This window comes from Pelodiscus sinensis, chromosome 21 (genome assembly GCF_049634645.1).
Source record: "Pelodiscus sinensis isolate JC-2024 chromosome 21, ASM4963464v1, whole genome shotgun sequence".
Taxonomy (NCBI): domain Eukaryota; kingdom Metazoa; phylum Chordata; order Testudines; family Trionychidae; genus Pelodiscus; species Pelodiscus sinensis.
In genome coordinates, this window is record NC_134731.1 from 23,666,264 (window position 1) to 23,686,250 (window position 19,987).

Sequence of the window (19,987 nt, forward strand, 5' to 3'; positions counted from 1 at the left end):
AATAGCATGCACCAGAGAGAAGTTAATTTTAGTTTATATAAGTGTGTAACGCAGTGACTGGTCTGTGTGTCCTACTGGCACACACTAAAAGTTCCCTACTGTGCATTTAGTACTGTTTGAGACAGAATGCATTAATTCACTAGTGCATTGGAACTTTTAGTGTGCACCAACAGAGTCCACAGTCAACACACTAGTGCAGCATAAGACACTGTGTAGACAAGCCCTAACATGGTCTAAGACAGCATTGCTCAACCCTGAAGTGAGTAGGGTGACCAGACAGCAAGTATGAAAAAAATCAGGGTGAGGAGGATGGTAATAGGTACCTGTATAAGACACAGCCCCAACTACCAAGACTATCGCTATAAAATCTTCAGGGGTAGCCGAATTAGTCTGTAAATATGTCTACACTGCGGGGTTTTTACAAGATACTAGAGGTATCCTGGAAAAACTCCACCGCATCCAAGGAACACGTTTGCTCTTCTGCAAAACAAAGTGGAAGAGCAAACATGCTTTCGGGGAACTCTGTATTTCTCGTTCTACGAGGGATACGGTCTCTGCTGAAAGAAGGCGGCTTTTCTGCCATTTGGCCCCATCTAGACCTTTTTCCTCTCTAACTCTCAAAATTTTTCCTGGAGAGGAAAATAAATGCTCTCTGGTACGCTCTCCACCCTGGAGCAGTATCTTTGTGTGAGGTAATAATGTTGATTATGGGGACTTGTAGTACACACACTGACAAAAAATGTTATAAAACTCAAATCCCATAATCCTTTATGCCCACAAAAGATGGTGGGCTGTGGCAAATCATGGGATGATTTCTCAACTAGTTTTTGGGGTCATGGGCCAAAGACAGGTTGAGAGCCATTGAAGGTATGTCTACACTACAGAGTTTTGTCAGAAAAATGGCCTGAGGCAGCTTTGGCTGAGGGTCAATAGACCTAGGTTCTAGTCCCAAGGTTCCCATCTGACTTTGGTACCCAGTATAAGTCCCAGCCTTACCAGGCCTCATTTTCTTCACAAGTAAAATAAGGATAATGATACTTGTCCACCTTTGGACATTCCAAGTCCAGCACTAATTAGAATACTAGAGTCACTGAATCAAAATACTGTTTATAACACAGAAATGTAATTACTCAGATAAGTTAGTTCCAATTTCTTGTTGGGCAAACCTCACAAGCCCTATGAGCCATGAGTTTCTGTTCATGAGGCCGAAACGGACCCTTACACTCCAATGTCACGTGTTGGTTTTTCAATCCCAGGCATTGAGGAATTAAAGACTGTGCATCTGCTCATGTTAACCCCCTCCCCTCTCCTCTTAAATTATTGCTACTACAGATTGCTAACATGAAATTTTTCACCAGCACTAAGACATTTGTAATACAGTTAATTCAGTGCGCAAGAGTGGCTAGGGATTAATGAGATTTACCAGGAGATCATATGGACCAAATGGTTTCTCACTACATCTTCTTTCACGAATCAAGAGAGACATCTGGTGGCTACAGGGTATCATCGCAGGTGGAATTTAGCTCATTTGTTAGAAACTGAATGATAACACCTACAATAGGGGTGGCCAACCCATTAAACGAAGAGAGCCGAAACAGTGGTGGAAAAAATGCAAAGAGCAGCACCGGAATTGTTGACCACCCCCCCCCCCCCCCAAAAAAAGACGCTGTCCCTTTAAAAACTATGGGTTAGGCTTTTTGGCCACATCAGGCTCCTGCCAGCCAACACCATCTTGCTGACGCCATTTTGCTGTGCTGGACGGCTCCCCTGCACCCGGTGAGCACAGAGAACTGCATGGGGCAGCTTTGCGAGCCACACTTTCAGGAGTGAAGAGCCGCATGCAGCTCGCAAGCCGCAGGTTGGCCACCCCAACCTACAATAACCCTTACTCATGGTTTGCTTTCCACCAAACCCAATTAAAAATGTACCCAAATATCAGAAGCCCCGGCACTATCAGCATATACTCTGATTCTACAGGCATGGGTACTTACTGAAAACTTGGAGACAAAATAAAAATCACAGCACATTAGACATTTCACCTCACAGAAGTGATCGTGCTTCACAACAGAATGTAGTGTAGCGAGGCAGTGTATTCATTGGACTGCAACACAGAGGAGTTAAAGTTTCCCTCAGGGTCATAACCAAGAACAGAACCCAGGAAATGCAAACAGGTTCAAATGGAGGAGATAAGGAGCTCTCTTATGGGGTACCAACTACCTGTTGGTTTCTTCCAGTCTCTGTCATATCATCACTGAAGAGTTAAAAGATTGGCAGTAACTAGCAGATAGATGAAACATCTAGACATTGAGAGAGATTGTCAACATTAGCCTGAAAAAGGAAAAATTGTAATACACAGGAATCTAAACAAGCTAGAGATACACGGCTTGTCTCCACTACTCTGGAGATTGACGCTGTGGCCACAGTAACTCAATCTCCAAGCACTCTCCCGTCAACACTGGTACTCCAGCGAGATAAGAAAAGTAGCTGGCGGCGATGGGAGAGCAGCCCCCACTGACCTTACCACACGCAAAACACTACAGTACGTACATCGACTTCAGCTACACTGTTTGCATAGCTGAAGTCCCATACGTTAGCGTGATGGTGGGTGTTAGTGTAGACAAAGCCACAGTCATAACAGCCACAAGATAAGCAGCATTGTGGTCTAGCAGATACAGCATTGTCCTGAGACGCAAATTCAGTCATTAACCTATTGGGTGAGCTTGGGTAACTCCCCTCCCCATTCTCCCATCTGTAAAGCGGGGTAACATTTGCCTTCATAAAGAGCTCCAAGATCTATCGGCAAAAAGCACTGTGTAGGAGGCTGAGGGGTGTACCTCTGGAGAAATATAATCTGAAACTAAAATTCGACAGGCAGAACTGGAAAAAGACACTGAAGAAAAGGTGAACGGGGGCACCAACTTATATATTAGTTTGCAATGGGATATGACAGCAGAAAAGGCCAATATAAAAGGCCGAAAGCATCCTGTCAAAGAATGCGGAGGAGTAACAGCTCCCAGTCTACTCAACTTTTTAGTTACATTGACACCAAAAATTGCACTCAGCCTAGGCCTGTCAGAGAATGAAGTGATTAGGGGTTTGAAAGGACTGGAAAGATGAAGAGCTCAACAAAATTCACTCCAACTAAACAGTAAATGCCTAGAGAGTTTTAACAAAAATAGCCACCTTTCTAGATGGGTTTTGATCCTTCATCTCAAAGGTAAAAGAGAAGTCTATCTATTTTATGGAAAGAAGGTCATTCTCTATTAAATGGTCTGGAGAGTTAAAGGAATTTTTATAGATTCCTATAGGGCTTTTAAATAATAGCAGCTAAGCCATGACTAAAGGGAGAGGGAATAAATATAACCAACTAAACAGCTCATTCCACAGCCACCATCATGGATAACCATTGACATTCAGTGCCCACTTGGCCTACATTCAGATATGTGGCCTTGAAGAGAATACCATTATTCAGGGCTTGTCTCCACTACACTGGGGATCAACTCTGTAGTGATTGATCCACCAGATGTCAACTTATTATGTATGCTTAGATGCAATAAATCAATCTCTGAGTGCTCTCCTGTCAACGCTGGTACTCCACCAGGATGAGACAGTAGCCAGCATTGATGGGAGAACAATCCCTGCTCACCTTATTGCGCAGAAGACACTGCAGTAAGTATGTCGATTTTTGTAGCTGAAGTCAGTTAGTGAAGTTAGTATAGACTAAGGCAGTGGTCCCCAACCTTTTTGGGTGGCGGGCGCCGCACGGGGCTGCCGGGCCGCCCGGGGGCAGGGCCACGCATGCACCGCACGCCCGGGGTGGAGGCCGCGCATAAGCCGGGTGCCCAGGGGCGGCGCTAAGCAGGTGCACATAAATGCTCCAGCGGGCGCCATGGCACCCACGGGCACCACGTTGGGGACCACTGGACTAAGGCTATGTCTAGACTACAGGGTTTTTTTCAAAAGAAGTGACCTTTTCAAAAAAATTTCACCTGTGTCTAGACTGCCGCCATCTTCTTTCAAAAGAAAAATCGAAAGAATGTGGTGGTTTTTTCGACAGCAGTAAGCCTCATTTTAGGAGGAAGAACTCCTTTTTTCAAAAGGACTCTTTCGAAAAAAGGCGTTCTTGTCCACAAACAGAGCTTTTTTGAAAAAGAGCATCCAGATTGCCTGGGTGCTCTCTTTCGAAAAAGCAGATTGCTTTTTCGAAAAAGTCTAGATGATCTCTTTTGAAAGAAGCTTGTAGTCTAGACATACCCTAAGCCTAACACACTGGAGGGTAGGGATAGGGTCCAGAGTGACCTAGACAAATTGAAGGATTGGGCCACACACACAAAAAAACTCTCATGAGGTGCAACAAGGACAAGTGGAGAGTCCTGCACTTGGGACAGAAGAATCCCAAGCATTGTTACATGCTGGGAACCGACTGGCTAAGCAGCAGTTCGGTAGAAAAGGACCTGGAGATTATAGTGGATAAGAAGCTGGATATGAGTCAACCGTGTGCCCTTGTAGCCAAGAAGTCAAAGAAGTGTATTAGTAGTAGGAGCATTGCTAGCAGATCTAAGGAACTGATTATTCCCCTTTTTTCAGCACTAGCAAGGCCACATCTGGAATACTGTGTCCAATTCTGGGGGGCCCATTATAGAAAGGATGTGGACACATTGGAGAGAGTCTAGTAGAGAGCAACAAAAATGATTAGGGGGCTGGAACACATGACTTGAGAGGCTGAGGGATTTGGGCTTATCTAGTCTACAGATTTCATTGGGATTGGTCCTGCTTTTAGCAGGGTATTGGACTCAATGACCTCCTACGGTCTCTTCCAACCCTATGATTACACTGATACACTCAGGCAGAGATGGAAGTAAAGGAGGAAAGGTTGAGTCAAGTGAGTAAGTTCTCCATAACCAAATTTCCAACATCACAAAAAGACACACACACACACCCGCACGCACACACACCACACTACTTGATACCACTGGACTTCTGAAGCTGTAAAAAATTAACAAGGGTTTTTAGCTACATTAGGCTGAAGGTAAAATAATAGAGTAGTGTTGCCATCTAGTGTTGTGATGAACTCTCTGCAGCTGACTTGTTCTTAACGCTTATGACAAAGGTGCAAAACATTAAGGTTTCTGTTCCTTTGGATTTTTAAAAACTACTATTCACATCTAAGTTATTGGTAGCATCAGCGTCAAAGGAGCAAGGAGACACATGAGGTGTTGGACTATGAGCTCCAGAGAAACATTATGGAAATGTGTAGCATTTATTAGAGATTAAACTAGATGGAATCTATGGAATTTTAAAAGTTTGACAGAAATGATAGTTACAGACCTATAAAATATAATTGAAAAAGATAGTCCATTAAGCATTTGAATCGTCTTAAATAATTTGAGAAAAAAATATAGCTATAGAACAGTTATTTTCTATTAAAGAATTCCCCGTAAAGATGGAAGTATTATCAGAGCTGTAATTTATTAAAAATACTTCATGTCTAACTGGTGCTCTTGTGATATTTTTAAATCTTGTATTAATTATTTAATTCTGTTCATTGTTACTGAAATAAGGTTTCGGGTAGACATTTTTTAAAAAAAATCAGGACATTTCCCAGCAGAATTGTTGGCAAAACATGTCCAAAAATTTCAAAGTTTCAACATGTTCTATTTCAATTTAAACAGATGAATTCACAATTAAAACAAAGGTAACAAGGAGATTCTGTCCTGGGCACAAAGTACAAAACTCTGATGAGAGGAAGAAGAGGCCCTGTGGGGATTTTAAGTCATTTTCGAATCATCCCAAAACGGGGGTGATTCAGAAATGGAGGGACCCATCATACATCAGATCCAGGGCCGGCCCACAACATTTTGGCACCTGAGGCTCAAATAACGCCTCCATGCCCCCTCGCTTGGGCCAAAACTTTGAAAGGTCTCAATTCGGCCTTCTTCCTGTTCTACTCCTCTCATGGCACTGCTCTGCTACCTACATATGCACCAGCAGCAGACAATTTTCTTCACTCTTGAGTTCTAGTGGCACCGCCCCCTCCCCCTCACAGACACACACAGTCTGGCACCTGAGGCGGCTGCCTCAGTTCTCCTCATGGTAGGGCCACCCCGATCAGATCGCCTTGCATGACTGAAAAAAACAGCACGCAAACGGTCTGGTAGCACTTTATAGACTAACACAACAGTAGATGGTATCACGAGCTCTCATGGGCACAGCCCACTTCTTCAGATGACCAGAGTTATGACTAGGGGATAAGAAAACTCGAAATAAATAGGAGAAGGGAAGTGAGGGGGAGAAAGATGCTCTGTCGCCCACCCCCTGCCTCTATACATAACGTATCAGGAGAAAGGGTGCTAAACCTGAGTAGATAAAGATCAAAGTCAGTGGATAGATTGGTGATAGAGATGTAGCCGTGTTAGTCTGGTGTAGCTGAAACAAAATACAGGACTATGTAGCACTTTAAAGACTAACAAGATGGTTTATTAGATGATGAGCTTTCGTGGGCCAGACCCACTTCCTCAGATCAAATAATGGAAGAAAATAGTCACAACCATATATACCAAAGGATACAATTTAAAAAAAATGAACACACATGAAAAGGACAAATCACAATAGATAGTGGATAGATTGGTAAGGCAGGAAGAATACCATTCAGAAAGCTGTTAGCACTTTCAGTAATAAAGGTGCCTGAACTTGCATGACTGAGTAACTGCAGCATCTTCAGTCTGCCCTCTGATCATAGAGCTGCCCAGAAACTCTGCAGCATTGCATTTCCACAGCTGAACTCTTTGTCCCAGAATGCCTGAGGGGTGGTCTTTGGAAGGGATCTATATGGCTAGCTTCTTTAATCCTGCATCAGGTGAATCTTGCCTCATTGGAAAATGGTCTTTAAGGGCTCCCCTTTATATTGTTCCATCCCTGTCACACAGTGCAAAGGAGCCAGAGCAGGGGCAAAACATCTAAAATCAAGAACAATAGAAAACTGGAATTTCTCATTGATACTGGCCACCCTCCTAGTTCTACACCTGCCTCGAGGACCTTATCTCGAGAGCCAAGTGGAAAGAGGGGTTTCCCTTTCCCAGGAAATTCTGAATTTCAATGTTCCCCCTTGTGCTGAAGTAGAATGAAAACAAAATCATTTCCAAACCTTCCTGGTAAATGCAAATTGTGTTGGGGGGGGGGGGGGAGGGTGACAGGGCATTCACCCTGCACTGGCTCTTTAAGGGCAAACCCCAGCCTGGAGCAGGGCCTGGGAGTTTAGCCCCAGCTGAGGCTGCATTAGTTGATTAGGGCCCAGCTGGGAGCTATATAAGAGGATGGGCTGCTGCTCCTAGAGAGAGCAGTGAGAGCCTGGGTGCTGGGGGAGTAGGAGGCTCCTGGGGGCTGGGCTGGGCTGGGCTGGGCGAGCTCTGGCCAAGCAAACCCCCAGACTGCAGGGCCTGAAGCATGGCCTGATGAAGAAACAACAACCCCTGGAAGGTGGGCTCAGAGACTGATGTGGGCACTGCCGGAGGACAGTGTCCTGAAGCAGGGTCGGATGAGAGTGCCGCGGGGCCCAGGGCAGTGCCGCGGGGCCCCGGGCAGAAAATTTCCCTGGGCCCTCCCGTGACACAGCGCATGCGCCGTGGTGCCAGGGTGCATGCACGGGGCCTCGGGAAGCATGGGGCCCGGGGCCGCCGCCCCGCTCGCCCTGCCCTAAATCCGCTGCTGTCCTGAAGAGAACACCGTGGCCTGGAGGAAAGAGGGGAAACACCACCTGAGAGAAGGTACCCTGCCAGCCGAAGGAGCTAATTCCTAGGACAGACGGCAGTGGGTGCTGTGGTGGTGAGTGAACCCCCTCACAGGGGGAAAAGTCATTTTGAGTCACTTCATATTTCTATAAACCAAAACATTTTGCTCTGATTTTTACTTGTCTATTATAAAGAGGTAAGAAAATTGAAAGATTTATTTCCTTTGAAATACCCACTCCAAAAATGACCTTTTAAAAACAGAATTGTGTCAGAATTGATACATTTCCACAAAACATTTCACTTTTCAGAGTGGCATTTTCCAATAGAAAAAAGTGCTATTGGAAATTTTCCAGCCGGAGCTATGTAAATAGTAATATTGGCACTCAAAGTAAGGTTATGGATTAATTTTTAGAATACATAGATGAAGAAGAGAATCTTTTCCCAGTTTTCTTTTCTCCCTCCTCACTGCCCTTCCATCGACTTTGTCCATTCCTCCCTTATTTTCCTCTTCCTATTGTTTTTCTCTCTAGCCCTTTCCCTCCTGCAGCTATTTTTTCCTACCGTGCAAGAGATTCACCACTTTTAGAAAAAACAGAACCAGTTGCCAGCAATTCCCAGCCACCCTGTAGAAGGGAATGGAACTTCAAGTCAGGGTCCTGCCTGGCTTTGGCAGGGAAACCCACAAATCTCTCACCCCTGGCTCAACCTCCCCCGCTCCTGCCATGAGATCCAGGAGCTGATGCTCATGGAAGTCTCACAGACTCCTTCCTAGAGAACCAGGTGGGACGGAAAGGAATTTTCTCTTCTCTCATGAACCAGGAGTTCAGAAAGGATGGGACCAGCCCAGACAATGAACATTGTCCCACTTTAGAGAGACAAGGACAAATTGTGACACGCACCATGACTAATGACATTCACCCTGAGCACAATGTCGGCCCCAGGAATGAGGGTGGGTTTATTTCCAATGCATGTGCCTTGGTCTCTATTGATCCTGACCTGCTTCCGTCACCCACAGGGTGTCAACTTCCACATCAGGTCCAGAGTGTCCCAGGAAAGAGTCAAGACCATAAGGAGCAGCGGAGCCCCATTCTGATTCACCATCCCCCTCCCTCAATTCGACATAAGTGACTTCTGATGCCAACTCCAGCAGTGGCACACAAGGAAGAGAGGCAACACCACACCACATCACCCTTCTTTCTCCACCGCTGCTGGCGGTGGCTTTGCCTGTCCAGGGGGGCAAATAGAGCTGCCACCAGCAGTAGCACAAAAGAAAGGACAGCAACATCATCTGCCACCCTTCATTATGCGCTGCTGTGGGCAGCCGTGTCTTGAAGTTCCATCTCCTTCCCCTGTCCCTGAAGGGGGAAGGGCCCAGCATAGCTCGGCCCTGACCAAGGAGAGCCCACTGGGACGCAGGCTAGGAGGAGAAGACTGAAGAACGGAATTCCAGGCTCCCTTTTCCAGTTCCCCTCAGTGCTAAGGTAAAACTGCTCCCTGCCCCACCTGACCACGCTCATGTCCAAGAGGCATCGGAGTCTGTTTCTGGGGACTCTGCCAGCAGGTTCCCCCGCATGACATGCTGGAGATCAGCCAAGGCCTTGGGACAGCCATGAGTCACCTTTGAGAAAACTTCTCCTCCCTGTCAAGAGCTCCCTGCTCGGCTAATCAGCACTAAGACCGAGAAGCGGGAAGCTAAGAGGTCTCAGCAGATGTCCCAAAAGATGGCCTAGGTCACCACTAGAGGGCTTCAGTTTCAGAGCAATTCCAGACTGAGGGTATGTCTACACTACCCTCCTAGTTCGAACTAGGAGGGTAATGTAGGCATACTGCACTTGCAAATGAAGCCCGGGATTTGAATTTCCCGGGCTTCATTTGCATAAGCGCGGCTACATGGGGTTCGAACCAGCGGGGTTTTAAAAATGGTGGCTCCCCGCTTATGCAAATGAAGCCCGGGAAATTCAAATCCCGGGCTTCATTTGCAAGTGCAGTATGCCTACATTACCCTCCTAGTTCGAACTAGGAGGGTAGTGTAGACATACCCTGACCTCTTTGTGAGGGCCTCCCAACAAGCTATAAAGAGTAGAGGGGGCAGTCTCCGAGGTTGCTCCTGCCTTGCACTTCTGTCCTGCCTGGCTGATGTCAGAGTCTCTGTGAGGTCACCACCTCCCCACCCCTGTGGCCCAATAGGCTGAGATTCTGCAACAGGCCTTTGTGATGTCATGGCCACACCCACCCCTCCCCTGCAAGTCTGATGTCCTGCCCCTAGCCGGACACTGAGGCTATATGTCTACACTCGCGGCTTCTTGCGCAAGAAATATGCAAATGAGGCTTAGCCTCATTTGCATACCTAATGAGCCACCATTTTTGCAGAAGAGGCTCTTGCATCAGAAGGAGCTGTCTGCACTGCCCCTTCTTGCACAAGAAAACCCTCTTGTGCAGTGCTGTTATTCCTGAAATTTGTATAACGGCACTCCCAATTCATAGCCCCTGCAGTTGCAAAGCCTACAGCCTGTTGGAGCCAGGTTGCCTATGCCTGGGGTCAGGAAATTGGGATCAAAGGTCACATTAAAGAGAATCAAGAATTGCACAGACTATATTTGATTGTGCTACTACTCTTCAATTAATTGATGGTTTGTGACTTATTTGGTCTTAAAAGAGAAAAGGAAAAAAAGGACCTGAGTCTCCCCAGCAGCTTGGCTAATCAGCATTGAGTCTCTGAGAGCTGGGAGGTGGACAGGTCTCAGTAGAAGTCCAAGAGGACGGTCCAAATCATGACTGGAGGGGATCAGTCTCCAAGCACTCTTCCAGCCCCACATCTTTGGAAAGGCGTCTCACAGTGTCAGGAACCCTCCTCCCCCCCAATATACACACCTCCTTGGTGGAGGTAGGGAAGAATGGAAAATGGGAATAGAAGAGAAGAGAAAAAGGGAAGGAAGGAGAAAAAGGGAAACCTAAAATAACAAGCCCCCAGTGATCCTATGAGACACAATCTTTGGCAGGAAATCTGATCACCTTAACCTAATGATGTCTATGCCTAGAATTCAGCTGGTACCAGGTAGCTCAGACTGAACAGGTTCCACACCTCTCAGAGGCTCTTACCTTCTAAACAGGGACTTCAAAATCAGTAGTAGAGAAGGCGAAACTTCAATGAGATTCCTCCTCGTGCTCACGTACATTAAACCCAAGGAGAGACCTTGAAAAGGGGCCTTGCGGCTGCAGAGCTATGGGAGTGTCTGAGGTTGCTCCTGCCTTGCACTTCCGGCCTGCCTGATGTCAAGGGCTCTCTGAGGTAGAATACGCCCCTCCTCCATAGCCCTGCTGGTCATGCTCGTAGTGCAACCTCAGTATAAAAGGCTGCCGGGCTGCTCAGTTGGGGCTGACCTCCGGGGAGGAAGGAGCTCTGGCCCAAACTGCAGAGCCACAGCCAGACCTGCTGCTGGAACCAGAGCTGTTGGGACCGCCGCCGTTGCTGCTACCGTCTCCGGGTTGAGCACCCACAACGCTGACTCCGGGGGGGCGCCCGCCCTGCCTCAGGGGACAACCCCTTCGCTGCTGCCCCAGACACGGGACCTGCTGACATTGTCGCCGCCAGCCCAGCGTCGCCAGGTGGGGTCTCCGTCGGGCTGGGGTAGGAAGCAACCCAGGGCAAGGAACCCCCCAGTGGGCTCGGCGCATTTCGGGGAGAACTCCTCGCCGAGCCAGTGGTGGGAACCACCCACCATTACTAGGGCCCTGGGTTGGGGTCTGGAGGAGAGGGAGGGCCTGGACCCCCCTACCCCATCCCCTCAGGGCACAGACTAGGCCTCAGGGCCTGCGAATTGTGCGGGACTAGACCTCAAGGCTGGCGATTGTGCTGAACTCGGCCTCAGGGCTTGCTTTAACCACGTGGAGAAGAGGGCGGAGCTGGGGACCCCACCACACCCCAATAGGCTGAGATACTACAACAGGCCTTTGGGATGTCACTGCCACACCCACCTCTCCCTTGTAAGGCTGGTGTCCTGACCCTGGTCCGTCTCTTTGGATGTTTGAACACCTTCCCCAGGATCATCCCACTTAATGATAACCAAGTCTGGGGACTGAGCTGGCTGCACAGTAAAGCACCAAAGGCTGCTCCCTAGGCCACACACAGGTTTTTTTTAATTAATTAGTAGACTTTAAGGCCAGAAGGGACCATTAGATCAGTGTTTTTCAACCAGTGGTACGAGTACCCTCAGGAGAGAAGTCTGGGAGGGCGGGGAATATGTCAACACAACTGAAATTTGGAGAAAACCAAATTTTTATTGTAAATTTTACAGTACTTTATTGTAGCCTGGCGGGTGATGGAATTTTGGGGTGTAAAAAGTACAAAAATAATAAAGTTGTTTAAACAAAGGTGTTGCAATGGTAGAAAAAAATTGTGTGTGTCTGAAAACTGTAGGTACTGGGGGTACTTATAATTTTTTTTAAAGGGATACTTTATTTAAAAAAAGTTGAGAAACACTGCATTAGAGTACCGCATCTGATCCCTGCATATCCCTTCTGTATATTGTAGTCACTAAGTTTTGATCCAAGCACCCACCAGAAAGGCATCTACTCTTCAATAGAAGACATCAAGACATGGAGAATCTATCACCCGCTTTAGTAGTTTGTTCCAGTGTTGAATCATCCTCACTGTGAAATGTGTGGGCCTTATTTCTAAGACGAATTTGTCTGCTTTCACCTTCCATTCACTAGGTCTTTTTCCGCATGTAACACAGCAGGCCTTACCCCCAGGAGCACCTCCTGCTGGGCACTCTAGGAATTAGTTCTTCCTGAAAAGTAAGAGGTGTAACTGCATTGCACAAGAGGATTTTTCTTGCGCAAGAAGGGGCAGTGTAGACGCTCCTTCTTGCACAAGAGCCTCTTCTGAAAAAAATAGTGGCTCATTAGGTATGCAAATGAGGCTCAGCGATAGTCCACGCTTAGCCTCATTTGCATATTACTCACGCAAGAAGCCGTAAGTGTAGACATAGCCTTAGTTCTTAGCTCTTTAGCTCTCTAGTGCCAAGTACCTGCATTTCGTTGAATCTTTTCCAGTTCCGCTGTCTCCTTTTTGAGAGGTGTCTCCGAAAACCAGACAGAGGATTCCAGGGGCAGACGTTTCATGGATTTATATAGTGGCACAATGGAATTTTGTGTCTTATTTTTCTCTACCTCTCTTAATAATCCCTAACACACCAATAGCCTTTGGGATTGCTGCTGTACAAGGAGTAGAAGCTTTCAGAGAATTACCCACAGTGACTCCAAGATCTCTTTCTAGTGTGGTAGTAGCTAATTTAGAGCCCATCATTGTACATATTCAGCTGGGATTATCTTTTTCCAGTGTGTATTAATTTGCACTTCTCAGTGTTGAATTTTATCTGCTATTTTGTTACCCAGCCACCCAGGTTTGTGAGATCCCTTTGTAGCTCTTCACAGTCTGCTTTGGACTTAACATTCTTGAGTATCTTTGTGTCATCTGCAAACTGGGCCGCTTCCCTGGTCACCTGCTTTTCTAGATTATTAGTGACTGCATTGAAAAATACAGGTCCCAGAGCTGTTCTGTCCATAGTATGGGGGGCCCCATGCTGGCAGCCCTAATTAAGAACATAAGAACGGCCATACTGGGTCAGACCTAACGTCCATCTAGCCCAGTATCCTGTCTGCCAACAGTGGCCTATACCAGATGCCCAGAGGGAGGGTTCACAACAGATAATCTTCACATGATTCCTCCCCTATCACCCATCTCCAGAGAAACAGAGACTAGGGACACCATTCCTACGCATCCTGGCTAATAGCCATTGATGGACCTAGCTTCCATGAATCTATCTAGGTCTTTTTTGAACACTGTTAAAGTTCTAGCCTTCACCTCATCCTCTGGCAAGGAGTTCCACAGGTTGACTATGCCCTGAGTGAAGAAAAATTTCCTTTTGTTTGTTTTAAACCCGCTGCCTATTCATTTCATTTGGTGACCCCTAGTTCTTATATTGTGGGAATAAGTAAATAACTTTTCCTTATTCACTTTTTCCATACCGGTCATGATTTTATAGACCTCTATCAAATCCCCCCTTAATAGCCTCTTTTCTAAGCTGAAAAGTCCAAGTTTTTTTAATCTCTCTTCATACAGGACCCTGTTTCAAACTTCTAATCATTTTTGTTGCCCTTTTCTGAACCTTTTCCAATGCCAATCTATCTTTTTTGAGATGAGGCGACCACATCTGTACGCAGTATTCAAGATGTGGGCATACCATGGTTTTATATAGAGGCAATAAGACCGTGCAACTTCATGTGTGCACAATGTTGGCTAATGCTGCAACTTCAGCTAGCAGTGGACTCAGTAAATACAAAAGGAATAAGTTTGTTGACAAGCAACACCGCACTAGACTCCAGTGAGTGATGGCTGTCCTAACTTAACACACCAGCTGGTGCATTTGTCCACCTCTAATTCATCCATTCGTGCTGCATGTCAATGGGTATGATCCTATTATTATTGAATAAATCACGGGAGAGCTGAGACCCAGGGGCATTTGTTGCTATACATTTTAATTTACCCTTATGCTATGTCTAGATTGCAGAGGTATCCCGGAAAAGCAATGCCGTATCCAAGGAACGCGTCCGCTTTTCCAAAAAAAATTTGGGAAAAGCGGACACGCTCTTTTACCATCCCTGTAAACCCTGTTCTATGAGGCAGAAGGGATGTGTCGAAAGAGCAGGTTTTTCCGAAATTTGGTACCATGTCTGAAAAGCCTCTTTCAAAAGAAAAGCGGAAAAAGATACGCAAATTGTGGTTTGCAATTTGCATATCTTTTTCCGACTTTTCTTTGTAGTCTAGACGTAGCCTTAGTGGTTAATTTAGATAACTTTAGACAGCTAGCTGTAAACCATCACTGTCCAGTAGAGGGTAGTGATGTACGTGTAGTCCTATACATATCATCCAAACCATGGAGATGCTCCATAGCTCCAGAAGAGGGATTACTTGTCCGTAAGGATCTTATGACATCAGAGGCTGGTCCCCTCAGACTTTCAGCTAATCGTTGCCTTTTGATATTATCTGGGCATTGCCACTCCTCCATCATCTGGACAGCTTGGTCCATCCAAGAATCAAATTCATCCTCTCCAACAGGAATAGGCTGAATCCCAGAGAAAAATCTCAGCTTCCAATATCCAACTCCTTTATAGGAAGGAGGAGTATATTGTTCTATCAGTTGTCCTAAAGCAGTTATCAGACCTTCATGTGTCTGAGGAAGTAGATGTTGGGGTAACAATGGTCTGCACATCTTCCATTGACTTTCCCTCTTCTTGCAGAAAAACATTCAATTTAGCCGCAAAATCAGAGCTCACAACTTGTATGGTCTCCTCCTTTTGAACGTTCCCAGACAGAAACACAGGCCAGGGGCCAACTTCATCCACAATACCAACTTCCACTTCATCCAATACCTACTGCACACTGTGGGTCAAGTTCAGCAGCACTGAAGTGGAGGCAGACACAGACACATTCTTGCTCTAGCTGGGCAGTAGGAGGTACCTGGCTACTAGTGAAGCTGAAGGCTTCCTGAGACAGAGTAGTGCTGGGACGCTCTGGCCGGACCTCAGGGCCTGCGAATACTAGGGCTGAAGTTAGAGCAGGGCTGGGAGGAGTCAGGCAGAGTTGGGGAAGCTCTGGCCAGGCAAGCTCCCAGACTGTGGGGCCTGATGCAAGGCCTCAGGGTACTAAGGCTGCAGAGAAGCAGCCAGTCCACATCCCTTGCCAATGAAGAGTGGCCATTTCAGACTGCAGTCTGCCCCGAGGCAGCGGCTAGATGAAGACTGTCAGTGGGTCACTGAGACAAGGAAGAGATAGGCGATTGGGAGTTCCCAGAGGGGGAGGGCCCCAAAGTGCAGAGACACCAGCCAGAAGGGGGCGATGTAGCACCAAAGAGTTCATTCCTGGAAGGTACATCTACACAGCAACATTATTTCAGAGTAACTTAGTCCGTGTCTACACAGCAGGCAGTTATTTTGAAATAATGTCAAAATACTGTCAAGCTGGAGGACTTCTTTCTCGGATGCCTGTAACCCTCATTGTACGAGGAGTAAGGGAAGTCTTAGGAAGAGTGCTCTTTCGAAATAAGTGCTGTGTAGACGCTCCAAATTTTGAAATAAGCTACACAATTGTTATAGGTCAATTTGCATAGCTAATTTCAAGTTAAGCCCTGCAGAGGAGATGCACCCAGAGTGACCAGCCAGGGGCACATCGGTGGTGAGTCCCACCGTGTTACATCCTTCCTGTTAAATCTCCAGTTGCTCCATATCTAAATTCCATTTACAGATTTAGATTTGGAAAAAAGAAATACTAGCTGGCTCTTTTAACTGCCTTGAAGTACTGCCTAACTGCAACAATTTGTGTTTATAGAAGGAGGGATGAAAGACAGCCTATAAAAGCACAATTATCACGGAGTACAACTTCCTATGCGGGGGTGTCAACTTTTTGTCTGCGTGGGAGGTATTCTGTTATACTCAAAGTAAATGCCTCTGGAAATGCTTGAAACATGGTAAGATTCCTGTAAAGAGAGGAAAACTTAAACAGAGATGTGCCTGAAAAACAAACTTTATTATACCATTCCAGTGCTCAAGATTGATTGGAGATGATTTGGGGGCTCATTTGTAGAAGCAAATTATATTAAGCAATTTAGACCCAGCTTTTACAGACAAAATTGTTTTGGACACTTTTTCTTCAATTAAAGATGTAACAGTCTTCAATGTTTATAAATTATAAGGCAGAAAAATCAATTAAACCAGTCTTGTAATTTAGGGAAGAAAATAATTCAAAACACACACCCAAAGAGCTGCAATCAGGAGGCAATGCATCTTCTCCAGTGCAGACTGTGAATGTCTCCCCTGCTGCTTATACATTCTGTTTAGCATATTTAGTCTCATGAACGCTTTGGTTAAAGCTTGTTTATTATGTAGATGAATTTCTGTGTGCCTGTTGTTGCTGACTTGAGAAACTGCATAAATCTCAGCCCCTTTTGCAGCAGAAATAGAACGGTTTCTGCTAAGTATTGTCTGTCCTGTTGGAAATATTTCTCAGCGTATCTTAGTTATGTATATATGCCACCATAACAGTAGTATTATAGTCTTTAAAGTATTTATCCTCTAACACCCTCTTAAACCAAGGGAGAGGTATTATTCCCATTTTACAAATGGACTATTGAGGCACAGAAAGGCTAAGGCCCAGATCCTGACCTCAAAGGTATTTAGAAATTGAATTTCCATTGATTTCAATGGAATATAAATACCTTTGGAGGCTTTGGGTCTAGGTCATTTGTCCAAGATCATGTAAGAAGTCTGCAGCAGCATAGGAAATAGGAGTGGGGAGGTGTAAGTTCAAAGCTACGGAGCCACCTTTTCTCTTATACACACCCCAGCATGGGAGAGTTGTGCAGCTGTTGCCAATATATTATTGTAAATTTGGAATGTGGGAGTATGTGCGCCTACCTGTATATATTTCTCTATAGGACTATGTCTACACAGTTTCCCTCTTCCGCAAAAGCCTATGCAAAAGAAGGGTGGATTAGCATATTGCTGTGCTTCATTTGCATAATTAATTAGGAACTGTTTTTGTGCAAGAGTCGTTCATCCTCATTTTTTCAGGAAGAATGGCTCTTGCGCAAAAACGGCTCCTAATTAATTATGCAAATGAAGCAGGGCAAAATGCTAATTTGTGCTTCATTTTCATAGGCTTTTTCTGAAGAGGGAAGCTATGTAGACATAGCCCAGGTGTTTGCCATATGCCCCAATCCTGTTTAACTCTTACGTATGCAAGCAGTCCTCTGAGTTTGCCTGTGTACAATTACTTGTGTTTAAGTGATTACAGGATCAGAGCACCAATCATCACATTCTGAATATGGGGGAAAATTTGGATGAGAACTCCTCCTAGTTCAATTAGCATGGTTCAGGGGAACAGGCACAGGAGTGAAGTCCAGAACCATGACCTGACCCTGGTCGCTTTGAATGTGTCAGGTACTAACATTAGCGCTGCATGATTTTTACACCAAATGCAAACTCCCCTAAACATTCAGTAAGAGCTCAGATTTGAGTGGCCTCAGTCCCTTGAAATCCTCTCTCAACAAATAAATAATATTCTGGCAACCCTGCCAGGGTTTGGGGGGTGTGGTGGGGTGTTTCTCCTGTTTGCTTGGGGTTTCTGGGTTCCTTTGTAAAATGTTGCTCATTATTCATTCAGGATTATGACTCATTGTTGTCTCCGTTGTAATTTCTTTACACTGAGCAGACCCGGTCTTCATCTGGCAGGCTCATTAGTCGGAAGCATATTTTACCATTCGAATGAACAGTAGCAGTTTCATGGAATTTAAAAAAACAAACACACAGAAAATACAACAAACCCCCGTGACAAAGACAAATTGAGCAACTCGGAGCTGGCGGCCTCACTTTTTTCTGATGTGTTTAACTGAGTTTAGTCTGGTTTATTACTCCAACTTGCTTGTCATCTACCCTCCCTACAATGCATAAAAGGGGGGGGGTCACGTGCCTCAACACTGGAGGAGGGCGCAGCAAGGAGCCAACAGCCAATGGAGGGTTCATGCAGCCCCTATACTTTGGAGGGCGCCGTGGGGCTCAGGGCAGCCTGGAGAGCATCAGGGGGGTCTGGGAGCAAGGGTCAGTCCCACACACATTGGTGGGGGCGGGCAGCATTGTGTCTCAGCACACTCTGCTCCCCTGGCTCCCGGCTACATTGCTCGGAGGAGAGGGTGTGGAGGAAGGGGCAGAACAGCCCCCGCACTCACAGGCAGTGGAAATGGAGCAATGCGGCAGGGAACGGGTAGGGCAGAGTGAGCTGGAGCCGGGTCTCTCCACTTCCCATCGCTGCCAGTAAGGGTGGGGGAGCTCGACCCCTGCAGACGGTTCCAGCCCCCACTAATCTCCTTGGCCACGTTGCCTACTGTTTGCCATATGCCCCAATCCTGTTTAACTCTTACATATGCAAGCAGTCCTCTGAGTTTGCCTGTGTACAATGACTTGTGTTTAAGTGATTACAGGATCAGAGCACCAATCATCACATTCTGAATATGGGGGGAAATTGAGGGAAGAGATAGGGTGGGGAGGGGCAGGGGCAGACCAGGGGAGGAAAGGCAGGGAGAGGGTGGAAACAGGGTCAGAAAGAGGATGAACCCTCCTCAGGCTAGGGGTGGTCATGTGAGGAAGTGGTCAGGTGACTGGTCCCCCTCCCCCCTTGAGACTTTCATCAGCAGTTGCCACAGACAGAACATTTTCTACTCAAGGCGCTCGTCCATGGGCTGTCAACCGAGAAGCAGCACGGCGTGAGAACCTAGTCTGAGCTCAGGACCGGTGGGGAAGTCACTTTGTCTGTGTCTGTGTGTCCTGTCACTGGGGTGTTGGATGGAGGTGTTAATTAATGTGCATACAGCGCTTGCAAGGTGCACGGCATGAGTCTCCGTTCCAATCCAAGTGGGTATCATTTCATTGGTCGCTGTGGAAATAGACTGGTGTACAACTGGCGCCACAGAGAATCCTTTGTCCAACGGTGCTCTGCATCAGCACTGCCAATAAAATCTGCCTTTCGCTGCATCAACTCTTGGGCAAGTCCCTCAGCTATGTCTAGACTACAATGTTTTAGTGGAAAAAGATACGCCAATTGCGCTCCGCAATTGGCATACCTTTTTCTGATAGTTTTGTCGGACGAGGCTTTTCTGAAATTTGGCCCGTCTACACTGGGCCACATTTTGGAAAAACCTCCTCTTTCGGAAGAGCCCTTCTTCCTCGTGGAATGAGGAAGACAGGGCTTTCGAAAGAACACGTCTGCTCTTCCGCAAAAAAAAAGCGGAAGAGCAGACATGTTCCCTGGATGGGGCAGAGTTTTTCCAGGATACCTTCGGTATCCCAGAAAACCCGCATAGTCTAGATGAAGTCACAGAAGGAGAGGTTAGCAAATATCCTGGTAGGATTTATTTGCAAAAGTACAAATCTTACGATTTGTATTTGCCAGCGGCAAGTATCTTGAATGGTGGCCCCATTATTTGTTATAACCTTTTTAAATAGCATCGGGTGAATATGGGCAGGGAACAAGGCCAGCTGACTCCAGAGAAGTGATCGATGCCTGCGTTGTCCAGATTGAAAAGCTAAAGGATTTTTCACATGAAGAGAAGTTAACTTTCACATCTGCGATTCTGATCTCACCCTTTTAAGTCCCATCTCCCATAGCCAGTAATAAACCTATTAATTCGGTTTTAAGCAGGTCAAGC

General features: G+C 46.2%; 2 long non-coding RNA genes across 3 annotated transcripts in view; one reads left to right on the forward strand and one right to left on the reverse strand.

Annotated features, from left to right (window-relative positions):
• Positions 1–10,977, reverse strand: part of LOC112543555 (uncharacterized) — a 93,384-nt gene extending 82,407 nt beyond the window's left edge. For both annotated transcript variants that reach the window (XR_012897080.1, XR_003086780.2), the window contains exon 1: positions 10,827–10,977. This is a non-coding gene — a long non-coding RNA (uncharacterized LOC112543555). The remainder of the gene's footprint in view (positions 1–10,826) is intronic.
• Positions 10,978–10,996: 19 nt separating this feature from the next.
• On the forward strand, positions 10,997–18,125 carry LOC142819257 (uncharacterized). The gene is made up of 3 exons (XR_012897081.1): positions 10,997–11,333; positions 16,117–16,255; positions 17,998–18,125. It is a non-coding gene; the product is annotated as an uncharacterized LOC142819257 (long non-coding RNA).
• Positions 18,126–19,987: the final 1,862 nt, after the last annotated feature.